The sequence below is a fragment of the Schistocerca gregaria genome, chromosome X (assembly GCF_023897955.1).
Source record: "Schistocerca gregaria isolate iqSchGreg1 chromosome X, iqSchGreg1.2, whole genome shotgun sequence".
Lineage (NCBI taxonomy): Eukaryota > Metazoa > Arthropoda > Insecta > Orthoptera > Acrididae > Schistocerca > Schistocerca gregaria.
In genome coordinates this window covers 3,908,169-3,924,789 of record NC_064931.1, presented here as the reverse complement: position 1 = coordinate 3,924,789, position 16,621 = coordinate 3,908,169, and positions in this window count along the sequence as shown.

Here is a 16,621-nt window from a genome sequence, read left to right as displayed (position 1 = left end):
ATGGTGCATCCTGTACTCAAACACGATGCAATATCTTTGTTTCATCAACACTCTGATAGTCCACAGATTACAGAATGCCACCAGATGGGCATCGGAAACTACTACTGGTCTTCCAGGGAACGATCAAAGCGTAGTCTGTTTGAGACATACCTCCCGTGGAGGAAAGTACGAATGGTGACTGTTGTATTAAATCCCGATGCAATTTCTGTGTTTCATCAACACTCTGACAGTCCACTTATTACAGATTGCCTCCAGATGTGCTTCGGAAATTACTACTGGTCTTCCAGAGAACGATCAAAGCGTAGACTGTTTGAGACATAACTTTTATAGAGGAAAGTGCTTCTGGTGACTGTTGTATTCAATCCCGATGCAATTACTGTGATTCATCAACACTCTGATAGTCCACAGATTACAGAATGCAACGAGATTTGCATCGGAAACTACTACTGGTCTTCCAGGGAACGATCAAAGCGTAGACTGTTTGAGACATTACTCCCACGGAGGAAGGTGCGTATGGTGACAGTTGTATTCAATCCCGATGCAATTTCTGTGTTTCATCAACACTCTGATACTCCACAGATTGCAGAATGCCACCAGATGGGCATCGGAACTACTACTGGTCTTCCAGGGAATTATCAAAGCGTAGACTGTTTGAGACATTACTCCCACGGAGGAAAGTGCACTTGGTGACTGTAGTCAATCCCGATGCAATTTCTCTGTTTCATCAACAGTCTGATAGACCACAGATTACAGAATGCCTCCAGAAGTGAATCGGAAACTACTGCTGGTCTTCCAGGGAACCATCAAAGCGTAGACTGTTTGAGACATTACTCCCATGGAGGAAAGTGCGCATGGTGACCGTTGTATTCAATACCGATGCAATTTCTGTGTTTCATCAACACTCTGATAGTCCACAGATTGCAGAATGCCACCAGATGGGCATCGGAAACTACTACTGGTCTTCCAGGGAACGATCAAAGCGTAGACTGTTAGAGACATTACTCCCATGGAGGAAAGTGCGCATGATGACTGTTGTATGTAATCCCGATGCAATTTATATGATTCATCAACACTCTGATAGTACACAGATTACAGAATGCCTACAGATGTGCATCGGTAACTACTACTGGTCTTCCAGGGAACGATCAAAACGTAGACTGTTGCAGACATTACTGCCATGGAGGAAAGTGCGCATGATGACTGTTGAATTTAATCCCGATGCAATTTCTGTGTTTCATCAATACTCTGATAGTCCACAGATTACAGAATACCTCCAGATGTGCATCGGAAACGACTACTGGTCTTCCAAGGAACGATCAAAGCGTAGCCTGTTTGAGAATTACTCCCATGGAGGAGAGTGCGGATGGTGACTGTTGTATTCAATCCCGATGGAATTTCTCAGTTTCATCTACAGTCGGATAGTCCACAGATTACAGAATGCCGCCAGATGTGCATCGTAAACTACTACTGCTCTTCCAGGGAACGATCAACACGTAGACTGTATGAGACATTACTCCCATGGAGGAAAGTGCGCATGGTGACTGTTGTATTCAATCCCGATGAAATTTCTGTGTTTCATCGACACTCGGATAGTCCACAGATTACAGATTGTCTCCAGATGTGCATCGGAAACTACTACTCGTCTTCCAGGGAACGATCAAAACATAGACTGTTTGAGTCATTACTCCCATGGAGGAAAGTGCGCATGATGACTGTTGTATGTAATCCCGATGCAATTTATATGATTCATCAACACTCTGATAGTACACAGATTACAGAATGCCTACAGATGTGCATCGGTAACTACTACTGGTCTTCCAGGGAACGATCAAAACGTAGACTGTTACAGACATTACTGCCATGGAGGAAAGTGCGCATGATGACTGTTGAATTTAATCCCGATGCAATTTATATGATTCATCAACACTCTGATAGTACACAGATTACAGAATGCCTACAGATGTGCATCGGTAACTACTACTGGTCTTCCAGGGAACCATCAAAGCGTAGACTGTTTGAGACATTACTCCCATGGAGGAAAGTGCGCATGGTGACCGTTGTATTCAATACCGATGCAATTTCTGTGTTTCATCAACACTCTGATAGTCCACAGATTGCAGAATGCCACCAGATGGGCATCGGAAACTACTACTGGTCTTCCAGGGAATGATCAAAGCGTAGACCGTTAGAGACATTACTCCCATGGAGGAAAGTGCGCATGATGACTGTTGTATGTAATCCCGATGCAATTTATATGATTCATCAACACTCTGATAGTACACAGATTACAGAATGCCTACAGATGTGCATCGGTAACTACTACTGGTCTTCCAGGGAACGATCAAAACGTAGACTGTTACAGACATTACTGCCATGGAGGAAAGTGCGCATGATGACTGCTGAATTTAATCCCGATGCAATTTCTGTGTTTCATCAATACTCTGATAGTCCACAGATTACAGAATGCCTCCAGATGTGCATCGGAAACTACTACTGGTCTTCCAGGGAACGATCAAAGCGTAGACTGTTAGAGACATTTCTCCCATGGTGGAAAGTGCGCGTGGGGACCGTTGTATTCAATCCCGATGCAATTTCTGTGTTTCATCAGAACTCTGATAGTCCACAGATTACAGAATGCCTCCAGATGTGCATCGGAAACTACTACTGGTCTTCCAGGGAACGATCAAAAAATAGACTGTTTGTGACAATACTCACATGGAGGAAAGTGCGAATGGTGACTTTTGTATTCAATCCTGATGCAATTTCTGTGTTTCATCAACAGTCTGAGAGTCCACAGATTGCAGAATGGCTCCAGATGTGCATCGGAAACTACTACTGGTCTTCCAGGGAACGATCAAAGCGTAGCCTGTATTAGAATTACTCACATGTAGGAAAGTGCACATGGTGACTGTTTTACACAATCCCGATGCATTTTCTGAGTTTCATCAACACTCTGATAGTCCACAGATTACAGAATGCCTCCAGATGAGTATCTGAAACTACTACTGGTCTTCCTGGGAACGATTAAAGCGTAGACTGTCTGAGACAATACTCCCTAGGAGGAAAGTGCGCATGGTGATTGTTGTATTCAATCCCGATGCAATTTCTGTGTTTCATCAACACTCTGATAGTCCACAGATTACAGAATGTCTCCAGATGTGCATCGGAAACTACTACTGGTCTTCCAGGGAACGATTAAAGCATAGACTGTTTGAGACATTACTCCCATAAAGGAATGTGCGCATGGTGACTGTTGTATTCGGTCCCGATGCAATATCTGTGTTTCATTAACACTCTGATAGTCCACAGATTACAGAATGCCACCAGATGGGCATCGGAAACTACTACTGGTCTTCCAGGGAACGATCAAAGCGTAGTCTGTTTGAGACATACCTCCCGTGGAGGAAAGTACGAGTGGTGACTGTTGTATTAAATCCCGATGCAATTTCTGTGTTTCATCAACACTCTGACAGTCCACTTATTACAGATTGCCTCCAGATGTGCTTCGGAAATTACTACTAGTCTTCCAGAGAACGATCAAAGCGTAGACTGTTTGAGACATAACTTTTATAGAGGAAAGTGCTTCTGGTGACTGTTGTATTCAATCCCGATGCAATTACTGTGATTCCTCAACACTCTGATAGTCCACAGATTACAGAATGCAACGAGATTTGCATCGAAAACTACTACTGGTCTTCCAGGGAACGATCAAAGCGTAGACTGTTTGAGACATTACTCCCACGGAGGAAGGTGCGCATGGTGACAGTTGTATTCAATCCCGATGCAATTTCTGTGTCTCATCAACACTCTGATACTCCACAGATTGCAGAATGCCACCAGATGGGCATCGGAACTACTACTGGTCTTCCAGGGAATTATCAAAGCGTAGACTGTTTGAGACATTACCCCCACGGAGGAAAGTGCACTTGGTGACTGTAGTCAATCCCGATGCAATTTCTCTGTTTCATCAACAGTCTGATAGACCACAGATTAAGAATGCCTCCAGAAGTGAATCGGAAACTACTGCTGGTCTTCCAGGGAACCATCAAAGCGTAGACTGTTTGAGACATTACTCCCATGGAGGAAAGTGCGCATGGTGACCGTTGTATTCAATACCGATGCAATTTCTGTGTTTCATCAACACTCTGATAGTCCACAGATTGCAGAATGCCACCAGATGGGCATCGGAAACTACTACTGGTCTTCCAGGGAATGATCAAAGCGTAGACTGTTAGAGACATTACTCCCATGGAGGAAGTGCGCATGATGACTGTTGTATGTAATCCCGATGCAATTTATATGATTCATCAACACTCTGATAGTACACAGATTACAGAATGCCTACAGATGTGCATCGGTAACTACTACTGGTCTTCCAGGGAACGATCAAAACGTAGACTGTTACAGACATTACTGCCATGGAGGAAAGTGCGCATGATGACTGTTGAATTTAATCCCGATGCAATTTCTGTGTTTCATCAATACTCTGATAGTCCACAGATTACAGAATGCCTCCAGATGTGCATCGGAAACGACTACTGGTCTTCCAAGGAACGATCAAAGCGTAGCCTGTTTGAGAATTACTCCCATGGAGGAGAGTGCGGATGGTGACTGTTGTATTCAATCCCGATGGAATTTCTCAGTTTCATCTACAGTCGGATAGTCCACATATTACAGAATGCCGCCAGATGTGCATCGTAAACTACTACTGCTCTTCCAGGGAACGATCAACACGTAGACTGTATGAGACATTACTCCCATGGAGGAAAGTGCGCATGGTGACTGTTGTATTCAATCCCGATGAAATTTCTGTGTTTCATCGACACTCTGATAGTCCACAGATTACAGATTGTCTCCAGATGTGCATCGGAAACTACTACTCGTCTTCCAGGGAACGATCAAAACATAGATTGTTTGAGTCATTACTCCCATAAAGGAAAGTGCGAATGGTGACTGTTGTATTCAGTCCCGATGCAATTTCTGTGTTTCATCAGCACTCTGTAGTCCACAGATTACAGAATGCCTGCAAATGTGCATAGGAAACTACTACTGGTCTTCCAGGGAACGATCAAATCGTAGACTGTTAGGGACATTACTTCCATGGAGGAAAGTGCGCATGGTGCCTGTTGTATTCAATTCCGATGCAATTTTTGTGTTTCATCAACACTCTGATAGTCCACAGATTACAGAATGCCACCAGATGGGCATCGGAAACTACTACTGGTCTTCGAGGGAACGATCAAAGCGTAGACTGTTTGAGACATTACTTCCATGGAGGAAAGTGCGCATGGTGACTGTTGTACTAAATCCCGACGCAATTTCTGTGTTTCATCAACACTCAGATAGTTCACAGATTACAGAATGCCTCCAGATGTGCATCGGAAACTACTACTGGTCTTCCAGGGAAAGATCAAAGCGTAGGCTGTTAGAGACATTACTCCCATTGAGGAGAGTGCGCATGATGACTGTTGTATTTAATCCCGATGCAATTTATGTGATTCATCAACACTCTGATAGTCCACAGATTACAGAATGCCTCCAGTTGTGCATCGGAAACTACTACTGGTCTTCCAGGGAACGATCAAAGAGTAGACTGTTTGAGACACTGTTCGCATGGAGGAAAGAGTGCATGGTGACTGTTGTATTGAATCCCGATGCCATTTCTGTGTTCCATCAACACTCTGATAGTCCACAGATTACAGATTGCCTCCAGATGAGCATCGGAAACTACTACTGGTCTTCAAGGGAACTATCAAAGCGTAGACTGTTTGAGACATTACTTCCATGGAGAAAAGGGCGCATGGTGACTGTTGTATTCAATCCCGACGCAATTTCTGTGTTTCATCAACACTCAGATAGACCACAGATTACAGAATGCCTCCAGAAGTGAATCGGAAACTACTGCTGGTCTTCCAGGGAACGATCAAAGCGTAGACTGTTTGAGACATTACTCCCATGGAGGAAAGTGCGCATGGTGACCGTTGTATTCAATCCCGATGCAATTTCTGTGTTCCATCAACACTCTGATAGTCCACAGATTACAGAATGCCTCCAGATGTGCATCGGAAACTGCTACTGGCCTTCCAGGGAACGATCAAAGCATAGACTGTTTGAGAATTACCCCCATGAGGGAAAGTGCGCATGGTGGCTGTTGTATTCAATGCCGATGCAATTTCTGTGTTTCATCAACACTCTGATAGTCCACAGATTACAGAATGGCACGAGACGTGCATCGGAACTATTACTGGTCTCCCAGGGAACAATCAAAGCGTAGACTGTTTGAGACATTACTCCCGTGGAGGAAAGTGCGCATGGTGACTGGGTATTCAATCCAGATGCAATTATTGTGTTTCATCAACACTTTGAACGTCCACAGATTACAGAATGCCTCCATATGTGCATCGGAAACTACTACTGGTCTTCCAGGGAACGATCAAAGCGTAGACTGTTTGAGACACTGCTCCCTTGGAGGAAAGTGCGCATGGTGACTGTTATATTCAATTCCGATGCAATTTCTGTGGTTCATCAACACTCAGATAGTCCACAGATGACAGAATGCTTCCAGATGTGCATCGGAAACTACTACTGGTCTTCCAGGGAATAATCAAATCGTAGACTGTTAGAGACATTACTACAATGGAGGAAAGTGCGAATGCTGACTGTTATATTCAATCCCGATGCAATTTCTGTGTTTCATCAACAGTCTGATAGACCACAGACTACAGAATGCCTCCAGATGTGCATCGGAAACTACTGCTGGTCTTCCAGGGAACGATCAAAGCGTAGACTGTTTGAGGCATTACTCCCATGGAGGAAAGTGCGCATGGTGACTGTTGTATTCAATCCCGATGCAATTTCTGTGTTTCATCAACACTCTGACAGACCACTGATCACAGAATGCCTCCAGAAGTGAATCGGAAACTACTGCTGGTCTTCCAGGGAACGATCAAAGCGTAGACTGTTTGAGACATTACTCCCATGGAGGAAAGTGCGCATGGTGACTGTTATATTCGATCCCGATGCAATTTCTGTGTTTCATCAGAACTCTGATAGTCCACAGATTACAGAATGCCTCCAGATGTGCATCGGAAACTACTACTGGTCTTCCAGGGAACGATCAAAAAATAGACTGTTTGTGACAATACTCACATGGAGGAAAGTGCGAATGGTGACTTTTGTATTAAATCCTGATGCAATTTCTGTGTTTCATCAACAGTCTGAGAGTCCACAGATTGCAGAATGGCTCCAGATGTGCATCGGAAACTACTACTGGTCTTCCAGGGAACGATCAAAGCGTAGCCTGTATTAGAATTACTCACATGGAGGAAAGTGCACATGGTGACTGTTTTACACAATCCCGATGCATTTTCTGAGTTTCATCAACACTCTGATAGTCCACAGATTACTGAATGCCTCCAGATGAGTATCTGAAACTACTACTGGTCTTCCTGGGAACGATTAAAGCGTAGACTGTCTGAGACAATACTCCCTAGGAGGAAAGTGCGCATGGTGATTGTTGTATTCAATCCCGATGCAATTTCTGTGTTTCATCAACACTCTGATAGTCCACAGATTACAGAATGTCTCCAGATGTGCATCGGAAACTACTACTGGTCTTCCAGGGAACGATTAAAGCATAGACTGTTTGAGACATTACTCCCATAAAGGAATGTGCGCATGGTGACTGTTGCATTCGGTCCCGATGCAATATCTGTGTTTCATTAACACTCTGATAGTCCACAGATTACAGAATGCCTCAAGATGAGCATCGGAAACTACTACTGATATTCCAGGGAGCGATCAAAGCATAGACTGTTTGAGACATTACTGCCATGGAGGAACGTTCTCATGGTGACTCTTGTATTCAATCCCGATGCAATTTCTGTGTTTCATCAGCACTCTGATAGTCCACAGATTACAGAATGCATCCAGATGTGCATAGGAAACTACTACTGGTCTTCCAGGGAACGATCAAATCATAGACTGTTAGAGACATTACTTCCATTGAGGAAAGTGCGCATGGTGCATCCTGTACTCAATCACGATGCAATATCTTTGTTTCATCAACACTCTGATAGTCCACAGATTACAGAATGCCACCAGATGGGCATCGGAAACTACTACTGGTCTTCCAGGGAACGATCAAAGCGTAGTCTGTTTGAGACATACCTCCCGTGGAGGAAAGTACGAATGGTGACTGTTGTATTAAATCCCGATGCAATTTCTGTGTTTCATCAACACTCTGACAGTCCACTTATTACAGATTGCCTCCAGATGTGCTTCGGAAATTACTACTGGTCTTCCAGAGAACGATCAAAGCGTAGACTGTTTGAGACATAACTTTTATAGAGGAAAGTGCTTCTGGTGACTGTTGTATTCAATCCCGATGCAATTACTGTGATTCATCAACACTCTGATAGTCCACAGATTACAGAATGCAACGAGATTTGCATCGGAAACTACTACTGGTCTTCCAGGGAACGATCAAAGCGTAGACTGTTTGAGACATTACTCCCACGGAGGAAGGTGCGCATGGTGACAGTTGTATTCAATCCCGATGCAATTTCTGTGTTTCATCAACACTCTGATACTCCACAGATTGCAGAATGCCACCAGATGGGCATCGGAACTACTACTGGTCTTCCAGGGAATTATCAAAGCGTAGACTGTTTGAGACATTACTCCCATGGAGGAAAGTGCGCATGGTGACCGTTGTATTCAATACCGATGCAATTTCTGTGTTTCATCAACACTCTGATAGTCCACAGATTGCAGAATGCCACCAGATGGGCATCGGAAACTACTACTGGTCTTCCAGGGAATGATCAAAGCGTAGACTGTTAGAGACATTACTCCCATGGAGGAAGTGCGCATGATGACTGTTGTATGTAATCCCGATGCAATTTATATGATTCATCAACACTCTGATAGTACACAGATTACAGAATGCCTACAGATGTGCATCGGTAACTACTACTGGTCTTCCAGGGAACGATCAAAACGTAGACTGTTACAGACATTACTGCCATGGAGGAAAGTGCGCATGATGACTGTTGAATTTAATCCCGATGCATTTTCTGTGTTTCATCAATACTCTGATAGTCCACAGATTACAGAATGCCTCCAGATGTGCATCGGAAACGACTACTGGTCTTCCAAGGAACGATCAAAGCGTAGCCTGTTTGAGAATTACTCCCATGGAGGAGAGTGTGGATGGTGACTGTTGTATTCAATCCCGATGGAATTTCTCAGTTTCATCTACAGTCGGATAGTCCACAGATTACAGAATGCCGCCAGATGTGCATCGTAAACTACTACTGCTCTTCCAGGGAACGATCAACACGTAGACTGTATGAGACATTACTCCCATGGAGGAAAGTGCGCATGGTGACTGTTGTATTCAATCCCGATGAAATTTCTGTGTTTCATCGACACTCTGATAGTCCACAGATTACAGATTGTCTCCAGATGTGCATCGGAAACTACTACTCGTCTTCCAGGGAACGATCAAAACATAGACTGTTTGAGTCATTACTCCCATAAAGGAAAGTGCGAATGGTGACTGTTGTATTCAGTCCCGATGCAATTTCTGTGTTTCATCAGCACTCTGATAGTCCACAGATTACAGAATGCCTGCAAATGTGCATAGGAAACTACTACTGGTCTTCCAGGGAACGATCAAATCGTAGACTGTTAGGGACATTACTTCCATGGAGGAAAGTGCGCATGGTGCCTGTTGTAGTAAATTCCGATGCAATTTCTGTGTTTCATCAACACTCAGATAGTTCACAGATTACAGAATGCCTCCAGATGTGCATCGGAAACTACTACTGGTCTTCCAGGGAAAGATCAAAGCGTAGGCTGTTAGAGACATTACTCCCATGGAGGAGAGTGCGCATGATGACTGTTGTATTTAATCCCGATGCAATTTATGTGATTCATCAACACTCTGATAGTCCACAGATTACAGAATGCCTCCAGTTGTGCATCGGAAACTACTACTGGTCTTCCAGGGAACGATCAAAGAGTAGACTGTTTGAGACACTGTTCGCATGGAGGAAAGAGTGCATGGTGACTGTTGTATTGAATCCCGATGCCATTTCTGTGTTCCATCAACACTCTGATAGTCCACAGATTACAGATTGCCTCCAGATGAGCATCGGAAACTACTACTGGTCTTCAAGGGAACTATCAAAGCGTAGACTGTTTGAGACATTACTTCCATGGAGAAAAGGGCGCATGGTGACTGTTGTATTCAATCCCGACGCAATTTCTGTGTTTCATCAACACTCAGATAGGTCACAGATTACAGAATGCCTCCAGATGTGCATCGGTAACTACTACTGGTCTTCCAGGGAACGATCAAAGCGTAGACCGTTTGAGACATTACTCCCATGGTGGAAAGTGCGCATGGTGACTTTTGTATTCAATCCCGAGGCAATTTCTGTGTTTCAATACACACTTTGAAGGTACACAGATTACAGAATGCCTCCAGATGTGCATCGGAAACTGCTACTGGCCTTCCAGGGAACGATCAAAGCATAGACTGTTTGAGAATTACCCCCATGGAGGAAAGTGCGCATGGTGGCTGTTGTATTCAATGCCGATGCAATTTCTGTGTTTCATCAACACTCTGATAGTCCACAGATTACAGAATGGCACGAGACGTGCATCGGAACTATTACTGGTCTCCCAGGGAACAATCAAAGCGTAGACTGTTTGAAACATTACTCCCGTGGAGGAAAGTGCGCATGGTGACGGGGTATTTAATCCAGATGCAATTATTGTGTTTCATCAACACTTTGAACGTCCACAGATTACAGAATGCCTCCATATGTGCATCGGAAACTACTACTGGTCTTCCAGGGAACGATCAAAGCGTAGACTGTTTGAGACACTGCTCCCTTGGAGGAAAGTGCGCATGGTGACTGTTATATTCAATTCCGATGCAATTTCTGTGGTTCATCAACACTCAGATAGTCCACAGATTACAGAATGCTTCCAGATGTGCATCGGAAACTACTACTGGTCTTCCAGGGAATTATCAAAGCGTAGACTGTTTGAGACATTACTCCTATGGAGGAAAGTGCGCATGGTGACTGTTGTATTCAATCCCGATGCAATTTCTGTGTTTCATCAACACTCTGACAGACCACTGATTACAGAATCCCTCCAGATGTGCATCGGAACTACTACTGGTCTTCCAGGGAATTATCAAAGCGTAGACTGTTTGAGACATTACTCCCATGGAGGAAAGTGCACTTGGTGACTGTAGTCAATCCCGATGCAATTTCTGTGTTTCATCAACAGTCTGATAGACCACAGATTACAGAATGCCTCCAGAAGTGAATCGGAAACTACTGCTGGTCTTCCAGGGAACGATCAAAGCGTAGACTGTTTGAGACATTACTCCCATGGAGGAAAGTGCGCATGGTGACCGTTGTATTCAATCCCGATGCAATTTCTGTGTTTCATCAACACTCTGATAGTCCACAGATTGCAGAATGCCACCACATGGGCATCGGAAACTACTACTGGTCTTCCAGGGAATGATCAAAGCGTAGACTGTTAGAGACATTACTCCCATGGAGGAAAGTGCGCATGATGACTGTTGTATTTAATCCCGATGCAATTTATATGATTCATCAACACTCTGATAGTACACATATTACAGAATGCCTACAGATGTGCATCGGTAACTACTACTGGCCTTCCAGGGAACCATCAAAGCGTAGACTGTTACAGACATTACTGGAATGGAGGAAAGTGCGCATGATGACTGTTGAATTTAATTCCGATGCAATTTCTGTGTTTCATCAATACTCTGATAGTCCACAGATTACAGAATGCCTCCAGATGTGCATCGGAAACTACTACTGGTCTTCCAGGGAACGATCAAAGAGTAGACTGTTTGAGACACTGTTCGCATGGAGGAAAGTGTGCATGGTGACTGTTGTATTGAATCCCGATGCCATTTCTGTGTTCCATCAACACTCTGATAGTCCACAGATTACAGATTGCCTCCATATGAGCATCGGAAACTACTACTGGTCTTCAAGGGAACGATCAAAGCGTAGACTGTTTGAGACATTACTTCCATGGAGAAAAGGGCGCATGGTGACTGTTGTATTCAATCCCGACGCAATTTCTGTGTTTCATCAACACTCAGATAGGTCACAGATTACAGAATGCCTCCAGATGTGCATCGGTAACTACTACTGGTCTTCCAGGGAACGATCAATGCGTAGACTGTTTGCGACATTACTCCCATGGTGGAAAGTGCGCATGGTGACTTTTGTATTCAATCCCGAGGCAATTTCTGTGTTTCAATACACACTTTGAAGGTACACAGATTACAGAATGCCTCCAGATGTGCATCGGAAACTGCTACTGGCCTTCCAGGGAACGATCAAAGCATAGACTGTTTGAGAATTACCCCCATGAGGGAAAGTGCGCATGGTGGCTGTTGTATTCAATGCCGATGCAATTTCTGTGTTTCATCAACACTCTGATAGTCCACAGATTACAGAATGGCACGAGACGTGCATCGGAACTATTACTGGTCTCCCAGGGAACAATCAAAGCGTAGACTGTTTGAGACATTACTCCCGTGGAGGAAAGTGCGCATGGTGACTGGGTATTCAATCCAGATGCAATTATTGTGTTTCATCAACACTTTGAACGTCCACAGATTACAGAATGCCTCCATATGTGCATCGGAAACTACTACTGGTCTTCCAGGGAACGATCAAAGCGTAGACTGTTTGAGACACTGCTCCCTTGGAGGAAAGTGCGCATGGTGACTGTTATATTCAATTCCGATGCAATTTCTGTGGTTCATCAACACTCAGATAGTCCACAGATGACAGAATGCTTCCAGATGTGCATCGGAAACTACTACTGGTCTTCCAGGGAATAATCAAATCGTAGACTGTTAAAGACATTACTACAATGGAGGAAAGTGCGAATGCTGACTGTTATATTCAATCCCGATGCAATTTCTGTGTTTCATCAACAGTCTGATAGACCACAGATTACAGAATGCCTCCAGATGTGCATCGGAAACTACTGCTGGTCTTCCAGGGAACGATCAAAGCGTAGACTGTTTGAGGCATTACTCCCATGGAGGAAAGTGCGCATGGTGACTGTTGTATTCAATCCCGATGCAATTTCTGTGTTTCATCAACACTCTGACAGACCACTGATTACAGAATGCCTCCAGAAGTGAATCGGAAACTACTGCTGGTCTTCCAGGGAACGATCAAAGCGTAGACTGTTTGAGACATTACTCCCATGGAGGAAAGTGCGCATGGTGACTGTTATATTCAATCCCGATGCAATTTCTGTGTTTCATCAGAACTCTGACAGTCCACAGATTACAGAATGCCTCCAGATGTGCATCGGAAACTACTACTGGTCTTCCAGGGAACGATCAAAAAATAGACTGTTTGTGACAATACTCACATGGAGGAAAGTGCGAATGGTGACTTTTGTATTAAATCCTGATGCAATTTCTGTGTTTCATCAACAGTCTGAGAGTCCACAGATTGCAGAATGGCTCCAGATGTGCATCGGAAACTACTACTGGTCTTCCAGGGAACGATCAAAGCGTAGCCTGTATTAGAATTACTCACATGGAGGAAAGTGCACATGGTGACTGTTTTACACAATCTCGATGCATTTTCTGAGTTTCATCAACACTCTGATAGTCCACAGATTACAGAATGCCTCCAGATGAGTATCTGAAACTACTACTGGTCTTCCTGGGAACGATTAAAGCGTAGACTGTCTGAGACAATACTCCCTAGGAGGAAAGTGCGCATGGTGATTGTTGTATTCAATCCCGATGCAATTTCTGTGTTTCATCAACACTCAGATAGTCCACAGATTACAGAATGTCTCCAGATGTGCATCGGAAACTACTACTGGTCTTCCAGGGAACGATTAAAGCATAGACTGTTTGAGACATTACTCCCATAAAGGAATGTGCGCATGGTGACTGTTGCATTCGGTCCCGATGCAATATCTGTGTTTCATTAACACTCTGATAGTCCACAGATTACAGAATGCCTCAAGATGAGCATCGGAAACTACTACTGATATTCCAGGGAGCGATCAAAGCATAGACTGTTTGAGACATTACTGCCATGGAGGAACGTTCTCATGGTGACTCTTGTATTCAATCCCGATGCAATTTCTGTGTTTCATCAGCACTCTGATAGTCCACAGATTACAGAATGCATCCAGATGTGCATACGAAACTACTACTGGTCTTCCAGGGAACGATCAAATCATAGACTGTTAGAGACATTACTTCCATGGAGGAAAGTGCGCATGGTGCATCCTGTACTCAATCACGATGCAATATCTTTGTTTCATCAACACTCTGATAGTCCACAGATTACAGAATGCCACCAGATGGGCATCGGAAACTACTACTGGTCTTCCAGGGAACGATCAAAGCGTAGTCTGTTTGAGACATACCACCCGTGGAGGAAAGTACGAATGGTGACTGTTGTATTAAATCCCGATGCAATTTCTGTGTTTCATCAACACTCTGACAGTCCACTTATTACAGATTGCCTCCAGATGTGCTTCGGAAATTACTACTGGTCTTCCAGAGAACGATCAAAGCGTAGACTGTTTGAGACATAACTTTTATAGAGGAAAGTGCTTCTGGTGACTGTTGTATTCAATCCCGATGCAATTACTGTGATTCATCAACACTCTGATAGTCCACAGATTACAGAATGCAACGAGATTTGCATCGGAAACTACTACTGGTCTTCCAGGGAACGATCAAAGCGTAGACTGTTTGAGACATTACTCCCACGGAGGAAGGTGCGCATGGTGACAGTTGTATTCAATCCCGATGCAATTTCTGTGTTTCATCAGCACTCTGATACTCCACAGATTGCAGAATGCCACCAGATGGGCATCGGAACTACTACTGGTCTTCCAGGGAATTATCAAAGCGTAGACTGTTTGAGACATTACTCCCACGGAGGAAAGTGCACTTGGTGACTGTAGTCAATCCCGATGCAATTTCTCTGTTTCATCAACAGTCTGATAGACCACAGATTACAGAATGCCTCCAGAAGTGAATCGGAAACTACTGCTGGTCTTCCAGGAACCATCAAAGCGTAGACTGTTTGAGACATTACTCCCATGGAGGAAAGTGCGCATGGTGACCGTTGTATTCAATACCGATGCAATTTCTGTGTTTCATCAACACTCTGATAGTCCACAGATTGCAGAATGCCACCAGATGGGCATCGGAAACTACTACTGGTCTTCCAGGGAATGATCAAAGCGTAGACTGTTAGAGACATTACTCCCATGGAGGAAAGTGCGCATGATGACTGTTGTATGTAATCCCGATGCAATTTATATGATTCATCAACACTCTGATAGTACACAGATTACAGAATGCCTACAGATGTGCATCGGTAACTACTACTGGTCTTCCAGGGAACGATCAAAACGTAGACTGTTACAGACATTACTGCCATGGAGGAAAGTGCGCATGATGACTGTTGAATTTAATCCCGATGCAATTTCTGTGTTTCATCAATACTCTGATAGTCCACAGATTACAGAATGCCTCCAGATGTGCATCGGAAACGACTACTGGTCTTCCAAGGAACGATCAAAGCGTAGCCTGTTTGAGAATTACTCCCATGGAGGAGAGTGCGGATGGTGACTGTTGTATTCAATCCCGATGGAATTTCTCAGTTTCATCGACACTCTGATAGTCCACAGATTACAGATTGTCTCCAGATGTGCATCGGAAACTACTACTCGTCTTCCAGGGAACGATCAAAACATAGACTGTTTGAGTCATTACTCCCATAAAGGAAAGTGCGAATGGTTAATGTTGTATTCAGTCCCGATGCAATTTCTGTGTTTCATCAGCACTCTGATAGTCCACAGATTACAGAATGCCTGCAAATGTGCATAGGAAACTACTACTGGTCTTCCAGGGAACGATCAAATCGTAGACTGTTAGGGACATTACTTCCATGGAGGAAAGTGCGCATGGTGCCTGTTGTTTTCAATTCCGATGCAATTTTTGTGTTTCATCAACACTCTGATAGTCCACAGATTACAGAATGCCACCAGATGGGCATCGGAAACTACTACTGGTCTTCGAGGGAACGATCAAAGCGTAGACTGTTTGAGACATTACTTCCATGGAGGAAAGTGCGCATGGTGACTGTTGTATTAAATCCCGACGCAATTTCTGTGTTTCATCAACACTCAGATAGTTCACAGATTACAGAATTCCTCCAGATGTGCATCGGAAACTACTACTGGTCTTCCAGGGAAAAATCAAAGCGTAGGCTGTTAGAGACATTACTCCCATGGAGGAGAGTGCGCATGATGACTGTTGTATTTAATCCCGATGCAATTTATGTGATACATCAACACTCTGATAGTCCACAGATTACAGAATGCCTCCAGTTGTGCATCGGAAACTACTACTGATATTCCAGGGAGCGATCAAAGCATAGACTGTTTGAGACTTTACTGCCATGGAGGAACGTTCTCATGGTGACTCTTGTATTCAATCCCGATGCAATTTCTGTGTTTCATCAGCACTCTGATAGTCCACAGATTA